At 38.5% G+C, this 18,350-nt stretch overlaps 1 long non-coding RNA gene across 1 annotated transcript in view; it reads left to right on the top strand.

The window, feature by feature from the left end:
- The first annotated feature begins 688 nt into the window (after positions 1-688).
- The window catches only part of LOC139357211 (uncharacterized), a 38,298-nt gene continuing 20,636 nt past the window's right edge, over positions 689-18,350 (top strand). Inside the window, exon 1 of the long non-coding RNA XR_011610017.1 lies at positions 689-916. This is a non-coding gene — a long non-coding RNA (uncharacterized lncRNA). The remainder of the gene's footprint in view (positions 917-18,350) is intronic.

Here is an 18,350-nt window from a genome sequence, read left to right as displayed (position 1 = left end):
TGTCATACCAATATTACAATGATACTACGAATAGGCACTCTGTTTCCTTATTTGTCAGTGCCATTCAGCTACTCAATTTATAATAATTCAAATTCTAGTTTTTTATTGAAACACGTAAAAGCAAGTGTTTTTTATGTTCTATTATGCAACTCACTGTGATAAACTATGATTCCGCATCCTTTAGTCACCAAATTAAATATGAACTGATGATCATAATGATTAAGATAAAATGGGTAAATCCTTTTTAGCCTCCTCTTTCTATTATTTACTATTTTCTTCATTCCTGAAAACACCAGAATATAATTATTTCTTGATTTTACGTTTTTTAGTGTATAATTTGCATTCTTGGAGCCCAGAAACTGTCTTCTACAAACTTTTCTTCGTAGTACTATGTAAACGTACACAGGAAATGTTCAGAAAACATCAGCCAAATAGAATTTGGGAATTCCTTCACTGACTAGATATTGATGTTTGATTCTGTCCTGCTTTGTACTCAATGGATATTTCGGGGTTTCCATTTTGGAAAACTATTTGGAAAATTGCAAGCCATGAGAAAAGCCTCTAAGCTACTCCAGGAGCACTGAGGACTCTTCATGGGTTCTTATTATTAAAGAGTTTAACCCCTCAAGTCACTCCATTTTTACTATATGCCTTGAACTACAAGATGTGTTAAGATTTATAGGATAAGGTTCTCATCTCTAAAAACTCATGGTCTCGGTGGCGAAGCAGTATTTACACACATGGAGCAAGTTGAGAGTGCTTGAATATGGAGTATAAAGTGTGTGATACTGACAAGAATTTCTATTGAAGATCAGGAAGAGGAGGAGCAAATGAGGATGGAGACGGACTTTGCAGAATGGAAGAGAGGCAAAGACATGATTAGAAACAATCTACATAATGAGGAGTCACTTTTGGGGTAAGGAAATGACATGAAGTTACCTTTCTCTTAACGTTTGCTTAACTCTTACACAATTACATAGATTTAAATCTTAAACTGGACCAGAAAAGGGGCAAAGTTAAGAACCTTTTGAGTTGCTTTATTTCTTGTTAGTGGTCAAAAAATGAAAATAGCTCTAAATAGGGAAAAAGAGGGAGTGAAGCAGGCAAGATGTTAAAATAGCATAAACATGTGAAGGAGATGGAGAAAATGTGGACCTATACATGCTTATCAATAATGTTTCACCCAAGAGAGTAAAGCAGGGATTCAAGGGAATGATGAAGGTAAGTAGATCTGCCTGGATAGCTTTTCCATATGTAAAATAAGAATACTATGATCTCATTGTCTTATATTTAGATTTCATCCTAGAATATTAAACAATATTTTGTGAAGCAGAGTACACTAAAATGAATAGCATAAGTTAGCGCTAACTTATTTTAGTGTTATAATACTACAGACTAAAATAAAGGTTGCACTTTTTCTTCCCCCCTTGTCACATGGTCCAGAGGTTCACTTGACTATACGAGAGTTTAAAAATAAAGCAAATTCTTAGGCTGAGGCTAGGATTCCAATAAAGACAGTATTATTTAAATTAGGTCACTTAAACTAGTTTTCTTCTAACTTTTCACTGATATTGGAAATAGTAAGGAAGTTGAAGTCTTCAAAAGTGAGGGGATATACAGAGAGAGGGGGAAAAGAAGGAGAGTGAAGTATCTGGAGGGCACCAGAGTAGGACGCTGGGCAGTGGGAGGGCACGGGTCACCTCTGGTAATTGGTCCCCAAATGTGGGAAAGTGTTTAAGAATGGGGCATGAAAATGAAAAAATATATATATCTTTATCTACGTCACAATTCTATTTATAGTAGGGCTGACTTCAGAACAGTTAGAAGAAGGGTTAATAAATGAAAACTTGAGTATGAGGTAGGCATAAGGCAAATCCCTCCAGTGGTATCTGTCACAGCTTAATGCATAAGTGGTCTCTCTATTGGATAACTGCCAGGGGAGGGAGAAAGGGAGAGAGGGACGGGTAAATTGGAAAGGCTGGTCCCTTGGTTCTTCCTACTAGTCTTATCATTTTTCTGGGTACATAGTGGTGGATTCAGAGCATCATAAAATCCAGGGACATAGAGAAGGAAGGGTAAGTGGTAATATGGGCAGCAACTAGGCAACAACTAAAGAATAGTCAGAAACCAGCCTGTCAGTCTGCAGAGCAAAGCAGGTGGCTTTTGTCTGGCCTGAAGCTCAGAGGCTGCTGGCTTTTGGCCCTACTCCTTTGCTCAGAGATGGGAGGGTGGACCAAAAGACTTTGTGACAAACTATTTTACAAATCTCCTACTCTTCTATAGTTTACATATATTTCTCTTGATAACAGCGTGAATATATTAAATTTTTTTCAATAAATCATGTAGCAAATGGTGAAAACAAGTCACACAAAAACCATAAATTTTTGAGGACAGAGATTGGAATTTGTATAGGAGAGACCCATACTTTGAATTGCTTGCCATCCGTCTCCACCTATATGATCTCACCTACACTTCAGACCTGGTAATACCATAAGTAAACTCACCATTTTCTTCCCATGGTAGTCCTGTCTACAAAGTTCCCTGTTTCTTTAATGATAATACCAACTTTATCACCCAACCCCCCCCTAAAATGGAAGTGCTGTTTAACATCACTTTTATTTTCCCTGTACCACTTCCAATCAGTTTCCAAGTCCCATGGGATCTTCCTCAATACATCTAATATGCTGCTCCTTCTCATCTGTCCTGTGTCATGCTACTGTATGACACTTCTAAAGGAATAGTTTAAATTGTGTCACTTTGCTGCCCACTTCTTTGTTCAAAAATTTGCCAAGATTCTCCATTGACCATTAGCTCATTTATACTCTCTTCCTTATTTTTACATGGTATTTAATGACAAACACAGGAATTATTTTTCCACCAAACTAATATTATTGCCATATTTCCAAAAATATTGTAAACCTCAAAATATATTATTTTCCTTTAAACATTTGACTCTTGACAAATTTAAGAAAAAAAGAAAAGTAGTCCTTTATATTTACCCATACTTTAAATATTTTCATCTCCTTATATCTTCCTGTAGATCCAATTCCAACCTACTATTATCCTTCTTCAATTTTAATATCTTTCTTTAGCACTTCTTGTAGTGTTGGTTTGCTTATGAAAAATTTTCCTGGGTTTTATTCATGAAAATATGTCTATTGCACCCTTATTTTTGAAAGATATTTTATTGATAATAGGCTTTAAAGATAACTTTTTATTGTCTTCTGTCTTCCATTATTTTCTGATGAAAAGTCAGCTGATTTTCTTGCCTTCATTCCCTTGTATATATGTCTCTTTTCCTTCCTCTAACTTCTTTGAATTTTATTTTTAACTTTGTTGTGCTTAGTTGCATATCTTGCTGTATACAGTTCACTGAACTTCTTGGATTTATGGGTAGCTGTTTGTGATCAAACTTGGAAAAAATATTGTCCCACATTTCTTCAAATACTTGTTCTATCCTAGTCTTCTCTTTGCTTTCTTGTACAGCAAATACGTGCTTTTATACCATGCAATACTGTCCCACGAGTCGCTGAAGCTTTGTTATTTTGCAATTTTTTTTCATTTTATGCTTCAGATTGAATGATCGTATTGACCTGTCTGCAAGTTCAGTGATCTGTTTTGTCATGTCCAGTCTACTGTTAATCACATGCAATGAATTTTTAATGTATGATATTGTATTTTATTTAGTTCTAGGATTTCTATTTTGTCCTTTCTATGGTTTTTATACCTCTCCTAAAATTTTCATCTTTTCACCCGTTATATTATTTTTTCGTGTAGTTCCCTTAGCATGTTTCTAACACTTTCAATTCTTTTTCATCTAATTTCAATGACTTCGTCATCTGTGAGTCTGTTTATTTTGACTAATTTTACTTTGACTCTAGATAATATTTTCTTGTTGACTTATATGCTTAGTAATTTTTAATTATATACTGAACATTGTGGTTGAAACATTGTAGAGATATGAATTCTGTCATCTTCCTCTGCAAAGGAGTTTTGTTCCAGTAAGGAGTTAAATTAATGGCATATTATCTTGAACCAATGTTGGTTTGTCCTTCAGTCCTAGGGTGAATTTCTTAGCCCTAGAACATAGTTATTACTCCTAAGACATGACTTTTCTGGTTTTTATTGAAAGTTTAAAATTTTTACCAAGTCCCTTTAACCTCAGACTCTGTCTCTCCTGCATTGGACAGCTGCTAAAACATTTCTTAGATCTTCAGCATTTTAAGAGCTGTTTTTCCTGCTAAGTTTCCTGGAGTCTCACCTCTCATATGCATAGTTCAACAGTCAATCAAGGATTAAGTGAAGTTTATATGCAGATTTTGGAGTTTCCTTTCTATGACTCTTTTTTCTCTGAGATTTTTTCCCCTTAATTTCCAGCCACTACAGCAGTCCCAACTATGTTCTGACTTCTATAATAAGAGTGTGGTTTTACTTCTAGCTCAGTGGGGCTAAGGACTGACCCCATAAGAAAGTCAAGGGTGGATCTTGCCCCTTATGGGTCCTTTTTTTTAGGATCAAATCATCTCCATTTTGGCCTGCTTTTGACTACTTTTTAGCATCTTCAAACAATTGTTTTTAATATTTGCTTAGAGTTTATCATTGTTTTCTTTGGGAATGTTAGTCCAATATTAGATACTCTGCAATTATAGGACTCCAGAACCTCTCTATTGGCTATGAATGAATTCTAAAGCATTAGCCTGGCTCTCTGGATCTTTCAAGAATAGTCGTGATGGTTAATTTTATGTGTCAACTTGACTGAGCTAAGGGATGCCCAGATAGCTGGTAAAACATTATTTCTGAGTGCACCTGAGGGTGTTGCTGGAAGAGATCAGCATTTGAATCAGTAGGCAGAATAAAGATGATAGCTGTCACAGCATAGGCAGGCCTCAACCAATCTATTGAGGGCCCGAATAGAACAAAAAGGTGAAGAAAGAGCAAATTTGCTCTGTCTGCTTGAGCTGAGACGTCCATCTCCTCTTGCCTTCAGAAATTAGTGCTCCTGGTTCTTGGGCCTTTGGAATTAAACTGAGACTTACACCATTGGCTTCCCTGGCTCTCAGTCCTTCAGCTTTGGACTGGAACTGCAGTATCTGCTTTCCTGGGCCTTTCGCTTACAGACAGAAGATAGTGGGAGTCTTCAGCTTTCATAATAGCTTGAGCCAGTTCCTTATAATAAATCTCTTTTGGTATATCTCTCTATATTTCCTATTGATTCTGTTTCTCTGGTGAACCCTTACTAATACAGTCCCCAGTCTTTCTTTTTAACTTTATCTTCTATTTCTCTCTTCATTCATACTTAATTCCTGTTTATTCGATGTACTCAACGTTCCTCCAAACTTTGTATCTGTGTCTTTGCTCATCTTTTCCCCTCATCTCTTCTATCTCAACATGTCTGAAGTCTATTATTAGATTGTTTATGAAATAATAACACCCTTCTTCCTCTTCTATGATAGACTTAGGAGACAAGCACAGGTTATATGCTCACTTTATTATTGATAAAGTTAACTGAAGAAAGAGGCATTAAGGATTTTTTTTTATTGCATAACAAAAGATAGATCAAACCAAAGGGTCATACAGAAAGACTTGTACTCCAAAGGGTCGAGCAGGAGAAAGCAAAATGGGCTAAGCCAAGCATGCTCAGTTTCTGCTCTTGAACTCATTATTTAACTCTCTGTGGAAAGTGAAATGAGTGGGGAGAGTGGTCAGAAGTGTTATTCCAGCTGAAGTTCTTCCACATGGAAACATGAAGAAAGGAGAATAAACATTCCACCCAACACTGCCAAATATTAACCAGGATCCAATTTTCAGTCATCTTTTTGCAAATCCTTCCCTGTCCCCTTCTACCTGGATTTAATCTCTCCTTGCTGTAAATGCTCATTTTACTTTACTTAAACTTTTCTTTATTCTATTTTGTAAGTATAATAATTTACTTTTCTCACTGTCCCCCTTCCTCTTTTCTAAGATCTCCTAAAAATTAGGTGCTATATATTATTATTCATACTTTAATATCCTCAGCTATTAACATAGTAATGGAAAAATGGCAAACCCTCAAAGAGTATTTGTAGAATGAGAAATGAGTAAATAAAATGACCCATGAGGAAAAAAAAATGGGGGCCAAGATAGTGGACTAGAAGCAGCTCATACATGCCACTTTCATGGAGAGGAAACAAATGGGCTAGTGAACACCGATCCTGCAAGCTGATCATCTAAGAAATTATGTTGGGATCTATCAAGGCAGCAGGCGGACACAGAGAGCAGAGATGAGAGAAGCTGGGCACTAGACTGTCTGGGCTCAGCAAGGAGCTAGGAGAATCTGTTAAACCTGGGAAAGACTGAGTAAGTGAGAGCCCTTTGGGAGATTCACACTTTCCACAGGGACCTGTGAAAGACTCAGAATGGAAGAATACTCCTGAACCCCTCCACCATGCTTCTAAGCTAAGACAGAGAGTTGCATGTGCAACTCAAGAGTTCAAGGGGACCTCTACAAGCCTTGAGCCCTGGAGCAGACCAGCACTGCTATCACCGCCCCAGTAGAGGCCATATAGTTGTGGCACCTGGGAGCAATAAAATTGCTCCACCTCCTTCACCAGATGGGGCTTGGTGCCAGCTTCTGATTCAGTGGCCCTGCTATGGCCTGAACTTGGCCAGCAGCTGCAGTCTCCTGTTGTCCCAGAAAGCACCCAGATGGCAGGGTCGGCAACTCCACCCACCCCCACCACTGGTAACCAGGTGGGCAATTCCTCCTAGAGCTTCCAGATCAACAGTCTCACATCTGTCTGAACTTAGTTGGTGGACACAGCCTTCTGCTGTTCCAAGTAATACCTGGATGGCAGGATGGGAGACTCCGCTCAACCCCACCTCTCATGAGCAGGCAGGGTACATCTGCTAGAGCTTCCAGCCCAGCAGTTTTACTTATGTCTGAATTTGCCAAGGGGTGAGGTCTCCTGTTGTCCCAGAAACAAGCAGACAGCAAGGCAGGAAACTTCACTGACTCCTGCCTCTCATAGCCAGACTGGTCACACCCACTAGAGCTTTTAGTCCAGCAGTCCTGCTTCTACTTGAACTCTGCAGGCAGGTGCAACCTCACATTTCCCACAGTAAGCACTCAAACAGCAAATTAGGGCCAATCTGGCAAGGATGCAACCTGTCTATCAATTGCGACCCCTGCCTGAGGGAACCCCATGGACCAGAAAACCCAACAAAAGAAATGCAGGCATGAAGAAAATAATTGGAAGGGTTCCTCCAAGATCCAGGAGCAGACTAGAACCAAATCCAGTCACTTGAACCTTATACCATAATCAAACCCCCAAATGTATCAAAGAAGATAAAGCAAAACAAAACAACAAACAAACAAAACAAACAAACAAAACAAACGGACAGGAACTTCAAAGATTGAAGGAACATCAGCTCACATAGATGTGAAAGAACCAGTTCAATAACTCTGGCAACCCAAAAAATCAGAGTGTCCTCTTACCTCCTTACAACCAAACAACCCCAGCAATGGCTCCTAATCAGGCTGAAATGGCTGAAATATCAGAAATAGAATTCAAAATATGGATAGGAATGAAGATCATTTACATTCAGAAGAAAGTTGAAACCCAATCCAAGGAATCTAAGGAATACAATAAAATGATACAGGAGATAAAAGATGAAATGACCATTTTAAAGAAGAACCAAACTGAAGTGATAGAGCTGAAAAACTCACTTCTAGAATTTCATAATAAAATCACAAATATTAACAGCAGAATAAACCAAGCTGAGGAAAGAATCTCAGAGCTGAAGATGAATTCTCTGAAAAAACCCAGGCAGACAAAAATAAAGAAAAATCAATAAAGAAGAATGAACAAAACCTCTTAGAAATATGGGTTTATGTAGATACCAAATTTATGACTCATAAGCCTCCCTGAAAGAGAGGGAGAGAAAGGAAGCAACTTGGAGAACATATTTGAAGATATCATTCACAAGAATTTACCCAATATTGCTAGAGAGGCCAACATTCAAATCCAGGAAATGCAGAGAATCCTTGTGAGATAATATACAAGATAACAATCCCCAAGACACAGATATCAGATTATCTATGGTCAAAATGAAAGAAAAAAATGTTAAAGGCAGCTGGAAAGAAAGGTGCAGGGCACCTACAAAGAGAGCCCCACCGGGCTAACAGCAGACCATTTAGCAGAAACCCTACAAGCCAGAAGAGATTGGGGGCCTATTTTTGGCATTCTTAAAGAAAATAAATTTTCACCAAGAATTTCATTTTTAGCCAAACTAATCTTCATAAATAAAGAAGAAATAAGATCCTTTCCAGAAAAACAAATGCTAAGGGAATTTGTTACTACCAGGCCTGTCTTACAACAGGTCCTTGAGGGAGTGCTAAATATGGAAAGAAAAGACTGTTACCAACCAACACAAAAACACACTGAAGTACATAGACCATTGACGCTATAAAACAACCACACAATCAAGTTTGCATAATAACCAGTTAACTACAAAATGACAGTACCAAACCTGCACATATCAATATTAACCTTGAATGTAAATGGGTTAAATGCCACAATTAAAAGGCACAGAGGGGCAAGTTCGATAAAGAAACAAGACCCAACTATATGTTGTCTACAAGAGATCCATCTCACATGCAGTGCACTCATAGGCTCAAAGTAAAAGGATGGAGAAAAATCCACCAAGCAAATGGAAAACAGAACAAAGTAAGGATTGCTATTCTAATTTCAGACAAAACAGACTTTAAACCAACAACAATAAAAAGACAAAGAAGGACATTACATAATGGTAAGAGTTCAATTCAACAAGAAGATTTAACTATCTTAAAAATATGTACAAGGGCAGATCCAAGATGGCCGAATAGGAACAGCTCCAGGCTACAGCTGCCAGAGTGAGCGATACAGAAGACAGGTGATTTCTGCATTTCCAACTGAGGTACTGGGTTCATCTCACTGGGGCTTGTTGAACAATGGGTGCAGGCCAGTGGGTGCAGCCCACCAAGCATGAGCCGAAGCAGGGCAAGGCATCACCTCACTCGGGAAGCACAAGGAGTCAGGGAATTCCCTTTCCTAGCCAAGGGAAGCTGTGACAGATGGTACCTGGAAAATCGGGTCACTCCCACCCTAATACTGTGCTTTTCCAACAATCTTAGCAAATGGCATACCAGAAGATCACATCCCGCACCTGGTTCAGAGGGTCCCACGCCCATGGAGCCTGGCTCATTGCTAGCACAGCAGTCTGAGATTGAGCTGCAAGGCAGCAACGAGGCTGAGGGAGGGGCACCTGCCATTGCTGAGGCTTGAGTAGGTAAACAAAGCAGCTGGGAAGCTCAAACTGGGTGGAGCCCACTGCAGCTCAAGGAGGCCTGCCTGCCTCTGTAGACTCCACCTCTGGGGGCAGGGCATAGCTGAACAAAAGGCAGCAGAAGCCTCTGCAGACTTAAATGTCCCTGTCTGACAGCTTTGAAGAGAGTAGTGGTTCTCCCAGCGTGGAGTTTGAGATCTGAAAATGGACAGACTGCCTCCTCAAGTGGGTCCTTGACCCCTGAGAAGCCTAACTGGGAGGCAAGCCCCAGCAGAGGCAGACTGACACCTCACACGGCCGGGTACCCCTCTGAGACGAAGCTTCCAGAGGAACAATCAGGCAGCAACATTTGCTGTTCAGGAATATTCGCTGTTTTGCAACCTCCGCTGCTGACATCCAGGCGAACAGGATTTGGAGTGGACTTCCAGCAAACTCCAACAGACCTGAAGCTGAGGGTCCTGACTGGTAGAAGGAAAAGTGACAAACAGAAAGGACATCCACACCAAAATCCCATCTGTATGTCAGCATCACCAAAGACCAAAGGTAGATAAAACCACAAAGATGGGGAAAAACAGAGCAGAAAAGCTGAAAATTCTAAAAATCAGAGTGCCTCTCCCCCCTCCAAAGGAATGCAGCTCCTCGCAGCAATGAAACAAAGCTGGATGGAGAATGACTTTGATGAGTTGAGAGAAGAAGGCTTCAGACGATCAAACTTCTCCAAGCTAAAGGAGGAAGTTTGAACCCATTGCAAAGAAGCTAAAAACCTTGAAAAAAGATTAGATGAATGGCTAACTAGAATAACCAGTGTAGAGAAGTCCTTAAATGACCTGATGGTGCTGAAAATCATGGCACGAGGATAATGTGATGAATGCACAAGCTTCAGTAGCCAGTTCAATCAACTAGAAGAAAGGGTATCAGTGATTGAAGATTAAATGAATGAAATGAAGCGGGAAGAAAAGTTTAGAGAAAAAAGAGGAAAAAGAAACAAACAAAGCCTCCAAAAAATATGGGACTATGTGAAAAGACCAAATCTACGTCTGATTGGTGTGCCTGAAACTGACAGGGAGAATGGAACCGAGTTGGAAAACACTCTGCAGGATATTATCCAAGAGAACTTCCCCAACCTAGCAAGGCAGGCCAACATTCAAATTCAGGAATTACAGAGAACGCCACAAAGATGCTCCTTGAGAAGAGCAACTCTAAGTCACATAATTCTCAGATTCACCAAAGATGAAATGAAGGAAAAAATGTTAAGGGCAGCCAGAGAGAAAGGTCGGGTTACCCACAAAGGGAAGCCCATCAGACTAACAGCAGATCTTGCGGCAGAAACTCTACAAGTCAGAAGAAAGTGGGGACCAATATTCAACATTCTTAAAGAAAAGAATTTTCAACCCAGAATTTTATATCCAGCCAAACTAAGCTTCATAACTGAAGTAGAAATGAAATCCTTTACAGACAAGCAAATGCTGAGAGATTTTGTTACCACCAGGCCTGCCCTACACGAGCTCCTGAAGGAAGCACTAAACATGGAAAGGAACAACCGGTACCAGCCACTGCAAAAACATGCCAAATTGTAAAGACCATCGGTGCTAGGAAGAAACTGCATCAACTAATGAGCAAAATAACCAGCTAACATCATAATGACAGGATCAAATTCACACATAACAATATTAACCTTAAATGTAAACTGGCTAAATGCTGCAATTAAAAGACACAGACTGGCAAATTGGATAAAGAGTCAACACCCATCAGTCTGCTGTATTCAGGAGACCCATCTCACATGCACAGACACACATAGGCTCAAAATAAAGGGATGGAGGAAGATCTAACAAGCAAATGGAAAACAAAAAAAAGGCAGAGGTTACAATCCTAGTCTCTGATAAAACAAATTTTAAACCAACAAAGATCAAAAGAGACAAAGAAGACCATTACAAAATGGTAAAGGGATCAATTCAACAAGAAGAGCTAACTATCCTAGATATATGTGCACCCAATACAGGAGCACCCAGATTCATAAAGCATGTCCTTAGAGACTTACAAAGAGACTTAGACTCCCACACAATAATAATGGGAGACTTTAACATCCCACTGTCAACATTAGACAGATCAACGAGACAGAAAGTTAAAAAGGATATCCAGGAATTGAACTCAGCTCTGCACCAAGCAGACCTAGTAGACATCTACAGAACTCTCCACCCCAAATCAACGGAATGTATATTCTTCTCAGCACCACATCACTCTTATTCCAAAATTGACCACATAGTTGGAAGCAAAGCACTCCTCAGCAAATGTAAAAGAACAGAAATTATAATAAAGTGTCTCTCAGACCACAGTGCAATCAAACTAGAATTCAGGATTAAGAAACTCAGTCAAAACCACTCAACTACATGGAAACTGAACAACCTGCTACTGAATGACATGAAGGTAGAAATAAAGATGTTCTTTGAAACCCATGAGAACAAAGATGCAACATACCAGAATCTCTGGGACACATTTAAAGCAGTGTGTAGAGGGAAATTTATAGCACTAAAATGCCCACAAGAGAAAGCAGGAAGGATCTAAAATCAACACCCTAACATCACAATTAAAAGAACTAGAGAAGCAAGAGCAAACACATTCAAAACCTAGCAGAAGGCAACAAATAACTAAGATCAGAGCAGAACTGAAGCAGATAGAGACACAAAAAACCCTTCAAAAAAATCAATGAATCCAGGAGCTGGTTTTTTGAAAAGATCAACAAAATTGATAGACCACTAGCAAGACTAATAAAGAAGAAAAGAGAAAATACTCAAATAGATGCAATAAAAAATGATAAAGGGCATATCACCACCGATCCCACAGAAATACAAACTACCATCAGAGAATACTGTAAATACCTCTACACAAATAAACCAGAAAATCTAGAAGAAATGGTTAAATTCCTGGACACATACACCCTCCCAAGACTAAACCAGGAAGAAGTTGAATCCCTGAATAGACGAATAACAGGCTCTGAAATTAAGGCAAGAATTAGTAGCCTACCAACCAAAAAAAGTCCAGGACCAGATGGATTCACAGCCAAATTCTACCAGAGGTACAAGGAGGAGCTGGTACCATGCCTTCTGAAACTATTCCAATCAATAGAAAAAGAGGGAATCCTCCCCAACTCATTTTGTGAGGCCAGCATTATCCAGATACCAAAGCCTGGCAGAGACACAACAAAAAAAGAGAATTTTAGACCAATATCCCTGATGAACATCGATGCAAAAATCCTCAGTAAAATACTGGCAAACCAAATCCAGCAGCACATCAAAAGGCTTATCCACCAAGATCAAGTGGGCTTCATCCCTGGGATGCAAGGCTGATTCAACATACGCAAATCAATAAACATAATCCCGCATACAAACAGAACCAAAGACAAAAACCACATGATTATCTCAATAGGTACAGAAGAGGCCTTTGATAACATTCAACAGCCCTTCATGCTAAAAACTCAATAAATTAGGTATTGATGGGACTTATTTCAAAATAATAAGAGCTATTTATGACAAACCCACAGCCAATATCACACTGAATGGGCAAAAAGTGAAAGCATTCCCTTTGAAAACTGGCACAAGACAGGGATGACTTCTCTCACCATTCCTATTCAACATAGTGTTGGAAGTTCTGGCCAGGGCAATCACGCAAGAGAAAGAAATGAAGGGTATTCAATTAGGAAAAGAGGAAGTCAAATTGTCCCTGTTTGCAGATGACATGATTGTATATTTAGAAAACCCCATCGTCTCAGCCCAAAATCTCCTTAAGCTGATAAGCAACTTCAGCAAAGTCTCAGGATACAAAATCAATGTGCAAAAATCACAAACATTCTTATACACCAATAACAGACAAACAGAGAGTCAAATCATGACTGAATTCCCATTCACAATTGCTTCAAAGAGAATAAAATACCTAGGAATACAACTTACAAGGGATATGAAGGATGTCTTCAAAGAGAACTACAAACCACTGCTCAATGAAATAAAAGAGGACACAAACAAATGGAAGAATATTCCATGCTCATGGATAGGAAGAATCAATATTGTGAAAATGGCCATACTGCCCAAGGTAATTTATAGATTCAATGCCATCCCCATCAAGCTACCAATGAGTTTCTTCACAGAATTGGAAAAAACTGCTTTAAATTTCATATGGAACCAAAAAAGAGCCCACATTGCCAAGACAATCCTAAGCCAAAAGAACAAAACTGGAGGCATCATGCTACCTGACTTCAAACTATACTACGAGGCCACAGTAACCAAAATAGCATGGTACTGGTACCAAAACAGAGATATAGACCAATGAAACAGAACAGAGCCCTCAGAAATAATACCACACATCTAGAACCATCTGATCTTTGACAAACCTGACAAAAACAAGAAATGGGGAAAGAATTCCCTATTTAATAAATGGTGCTGGGAAAACTGGCTAGCCATATGTAGAAAGCTGAAACTGGATCCCTTCCTTACACCTTATACAAAAATTAATTCAAGATGGATTAAAGACTTAAATGTTAGACCTAAAACCATAAAAACCCTAGAAGAAAACCTAGGCAATACCATTCAGGACATAGGCATGGACAAACACTTCATAACTAAAACACCAAAAGCAATGGCAACAAAAGCCAAAATTGACAAATGGGATCTAATTAAACTAAAGAGCTTCTGTACAGCAAAAGAAACTACCATCAGAGTGAACAGGCAACCTACAGAATGGGAGAAAATTTTTGCAATCTACTCATCTGACAAAGGACTAATATCCAGAATCTACGAAGAACTCAAACAAATTTACAAGAAAAAAATAAACAGCCCCATCAAAAAGTGGGCAAAGGATATGAACAGACACTTCTCAAAAGAAGACATTTATGCAGCCAACAGACACATGAAAAAATGCTCATCGTCAATGGCCATCAGAGAAATGCAAATCAAAACCAATGAGATACCACCTCACACCAGTTAGAATGGTGATCATTAAAAAGTCAGGAAACAACAGGTGCTGGAGAGGATGTGGAGAAATAGGAACACTTTTACACTGTTGGTGGGACTGTAAAGTAGTTCAACCATTGTGGAAGACAGTGTGGCGATTCCTCAAGGATCTAGAACTGGAAATACCATTTGACCCAGCCATCCCATTACTAGGTATATACCCAAAAGATTATAAATCATGCTGCTGTAAAGACACATACACACATGTGTTTATTGCGGCACTATTCACAATAGCAAAGACTTAGAACCAACCCAAATGTCCATCAATGATAGACTGGATTAAGAGAATGTGGCACATATACACCATGGAATACTATGCAGCCATAAAAAAGGATAAATTCATGTCTTTTGTAGGGACATTGATGAAGCTGGAAACCATCATTTTCAGCAAACTATCGCAAGGACAAAAACCCAAACACTGCATGTTCTCACTCATAGGTGGGAATCAACAATGAGAACACTTGGACACAGGAAGGAGAACATTACACACTGGGGCCTGTCTTGGGGTGGGGGGAGCGGGGAGGGATAGCATTAGGAGATATACCTAATATAAATGACAAGTTAATGGGTGCAGCACACCAACATGGCACATGCATACATATGTAACAAACCTGCAATTGTGAACATGTACCCTAGAACTTAAAGTATATTTATGTAAAAAAAAAAAAAATGTACACCCAACACAGGAGCATCCAGATTCATAAAGAAAGTTCTTATACATATGCAAAAAGACTTAGACAGCCACACAATAACATGGGAGAAGACAATACCGCACTGATAGTCTTAGATCACTGAAGCAGAAAACTAACAAAGGTATTTGGGACCTGAACTCTGCCTTTGACCAAATGGGCCTAACGGACATCTGCAGAACTCTCCACTCAAAAACAACAGAATATACATTCTCATCTGCACATATCACGTAATCTAAAATCAATCATACAATCAGCCATAAAAATTCTCAGCAAATTCAGAAAAACTGTAATCATATCAAACGCATTCTTGGACCACAGCACGGTAAAAATAGAAATCAAAACTAAGAAATTCACTCAAAACCATCCAATTACATGGAAATTAAACAACCTGGTCCTGAACGACATTTGGGTAAACAATGAAATTAAGGCAGAAATCAAGAAATTATTTGGAACTAATGAGAACAAGCAAACAACATACCAGAATCTCTGGGACACAGCTAAGGCAGTGTTAAGCAGGAAGTTTATAGTGCTAAACACCCACATATAAAAGTTAGAAAGATCTCAAATTAACAACCTAATATCATCCCCAGCAGAACTAGAGAAACAAGAGCAAAACAACCCCAAAGCTAGCAGAAGACAAGAAATAACAAAAATCACAGCTGAACTGAAGGAAACTGGGACACACACAGAAAACATATAAAAAATCAAGGAATCAAACAATTGGTTTTTTGAAAGAATAAATAGGATTGATAGACCATTAGCTAGACTAGTAAAGAAAAGAGGGAGATAATCCAAATAAACACAATTAGAAAGACAAAGAGCACTTTACCATCAACCCCATAGGAATACGAAAAACCCTCAGAGACTACTACAAACGCCTCTGTTCACACAAACTAGAAAATCTAGAAGAAATTGAAAAATTCCTGGAAACATACAATCTCCCAAGACTAAACCAGGAAGAAATTGAATCACTGAACAGATCAATCACAAGTTCTGAAGTTGAATCAGTAATAAAAATCTTACCAACCAGAAAAAGGAATTCACAGCTGAATTCTACTAGATGTATAAAGAAGAGTTGGTACCATTCCTACTAAGACTTTTCCAAAAAATTGAAGAGGAAGGACTCCTTTCCAACTATGAGGCCAGCATCATCATGATACCAAAACCTGCCAGAGACAACAACAACAACAACAACAATCTTCAGGCCAATATCTTTGATGAACATAGATGCAAAAGTCCTCGACAAATACTAACAAGTTGAATCCAGCAACACATCAAAAAGCTAACCCACCATGATCAAGTAGGCTTTATCCCTGAGATACAAGCTTGGTTCAACATAGGCAAATCAATAAATATGATTCACCACATAAACAGAACTGAAAACAAAAACCACATGATCATGACCATGATTCAGAAAAGACTTTCAACAAAATTTAACATCACTTCATGTTAAAAACCCTCAACAAACTAGGCATTGAAGGCATCTTATTCCAAAATAATAAGAGCCATCTATGACAAACCCACAGGCAACATCATACTGGGCCTGTGATGTTGGCCCAGTGTGAATGGCAAATACTGGAAACACTCTCCTTGAGAACCAGAACAAGACAAGGATGCTCACTCTCACCACTCCTATTCAACATAGTACTGTAAGTCCTAGACAAAGCAAGCAGGCAAGAGAAAGAAAGAAAACACATCCAAACAAGAAGAGAGGAAGACAAACTATCTTTGTTTGCATATAATATGATTCTATAGCTAGAAAATTTCATAGTCTCTTCCCTAAAGCTCCCAGGTCTGATTAAAAAAAAAAAAAAAAACTTCAGCAAAATTTCAGAACACAAAATCAATGTATACAAATCAGTAGCATTTCTATACACAAACAACATCCAAGCTGAGAGCCAAATCAAGAATGCTATCCCGTTCACAATAGTCACAAAAAGAATAAAATACCTAAGAATACAGCTAAGCAGGGAAGTGAAAAATCTCTACAGTGAGAATTATAAAACATTGTTACAAGAAATCAGAAATGACACAAACAAATGGGAATACACTCCATGTTCACGGATAGGAAGAATCAATCATGTTAAAATGGCCACGTTCCCCAAAGCAATTTACAGATTCAATGCTATTCCTATCAAACTATCAGTGACATTCTTCACAGAATTAGAAAAAACTATTTTAAAATTCATATAGAGAACCAAAAAGAGCTTGAAAAGCCAAGGTAATTCTAAGCAAAAAGAACGAAGCTGGAGGCATCAAGTTACCCAACTTTAAACTATGCTACAAAGCTATAGTAATCGAAACAGCATAGTACTGGTAGAAATATAGACACATAGACCAATGAAACAGAATAGAAATCCCAGAAATAAAGTCACACACCTACAACCAACTGATCTTTGACAAAGTTGACACAAACAAGCAATGGGGAAAGGACTCCCTAGTCGATAAATGGTGCTGTGATAACTGGCTAGCCATATGCAGAAGATGGAAACTGGATCCCTTCCTTACACCATATACAATAATCAATTCAAAGTGGATTAAAGACTTAAATGTAAAACCTAAAACTATAAAACCCTGGAAGATAACCTAGGAAATACCATTCAGGACATAGGCCCTGACAAAGATTTCATAACAAAGACACTGAAAGCAATTGCAACAAAAACAAATACTGATGAATGGAAAGTAATTAAACTAAGAGCTCCTGCACAGCAAAAGAAACTATCAGCAGAGTAAACAGACAACGTATAGAATGGGAGAAAATATTTGCAATCTGCATCTGATAAAGGTCTAATATCCAGTATCTATAAGGAACTTAAAGAAATTAATTAGCAAAAAACAAACAACCCCATTAAAAAGTGGACAAAGGATATGAATAAACACTTTTCAAAAGAAAACATACATGTGGACAAAAAGCTTATGAAAAAATGCCTCAATATCAATGATCATTAGAGAAATGCAAATCAACACCACAATGAGATACCATCTCATACCAGTGAAAATGGCCATTATTAAAAAGCCAAAAATAACTCTGCAAGATTGTAGAGTAAAGGGAATGCTTGTGCACTGCTGGTGAGAATGTAAATTAGTTCACCCATTGTGGAAAGCAGTGTAGTGATTTCTCAAAGAACTAATAACAGAAGTATTATTTGACCCAGCAATCCTATTATTGGGTATATAACCAAATGAATAGAAATTATTCTACCATAAAGACACACGCATGCATATGTTCATCACAGCACTTTTTGCAATAGCAAAGTCATGGAATAAACTCCCATCAACAATAGACTGGATAAATAAAATGTGATAAAGGTTGGTGCAAAAGTAATTTTGATTGTTGCCATTTGACAGTAATAGC

Source organism: Macaca nemestrina, chromosome 11 (assembly GCF_043159975.1).
Source record: "Macaca nemestrina isolate mMacNem1 chromosome 11, mMacNem.hap1, whole genome shotgun sequence".
Lineage (NCBI taxonomy): Eukaryota > Metazoa > Chordata > Mammalia > Primates > Cercopithecidae > Macaca > Macaca nemestrina.
Note: the sequence above shows the minus strand (reverse complement) of the source record. Positions and strands in the feature narration are given on the sequence as shown.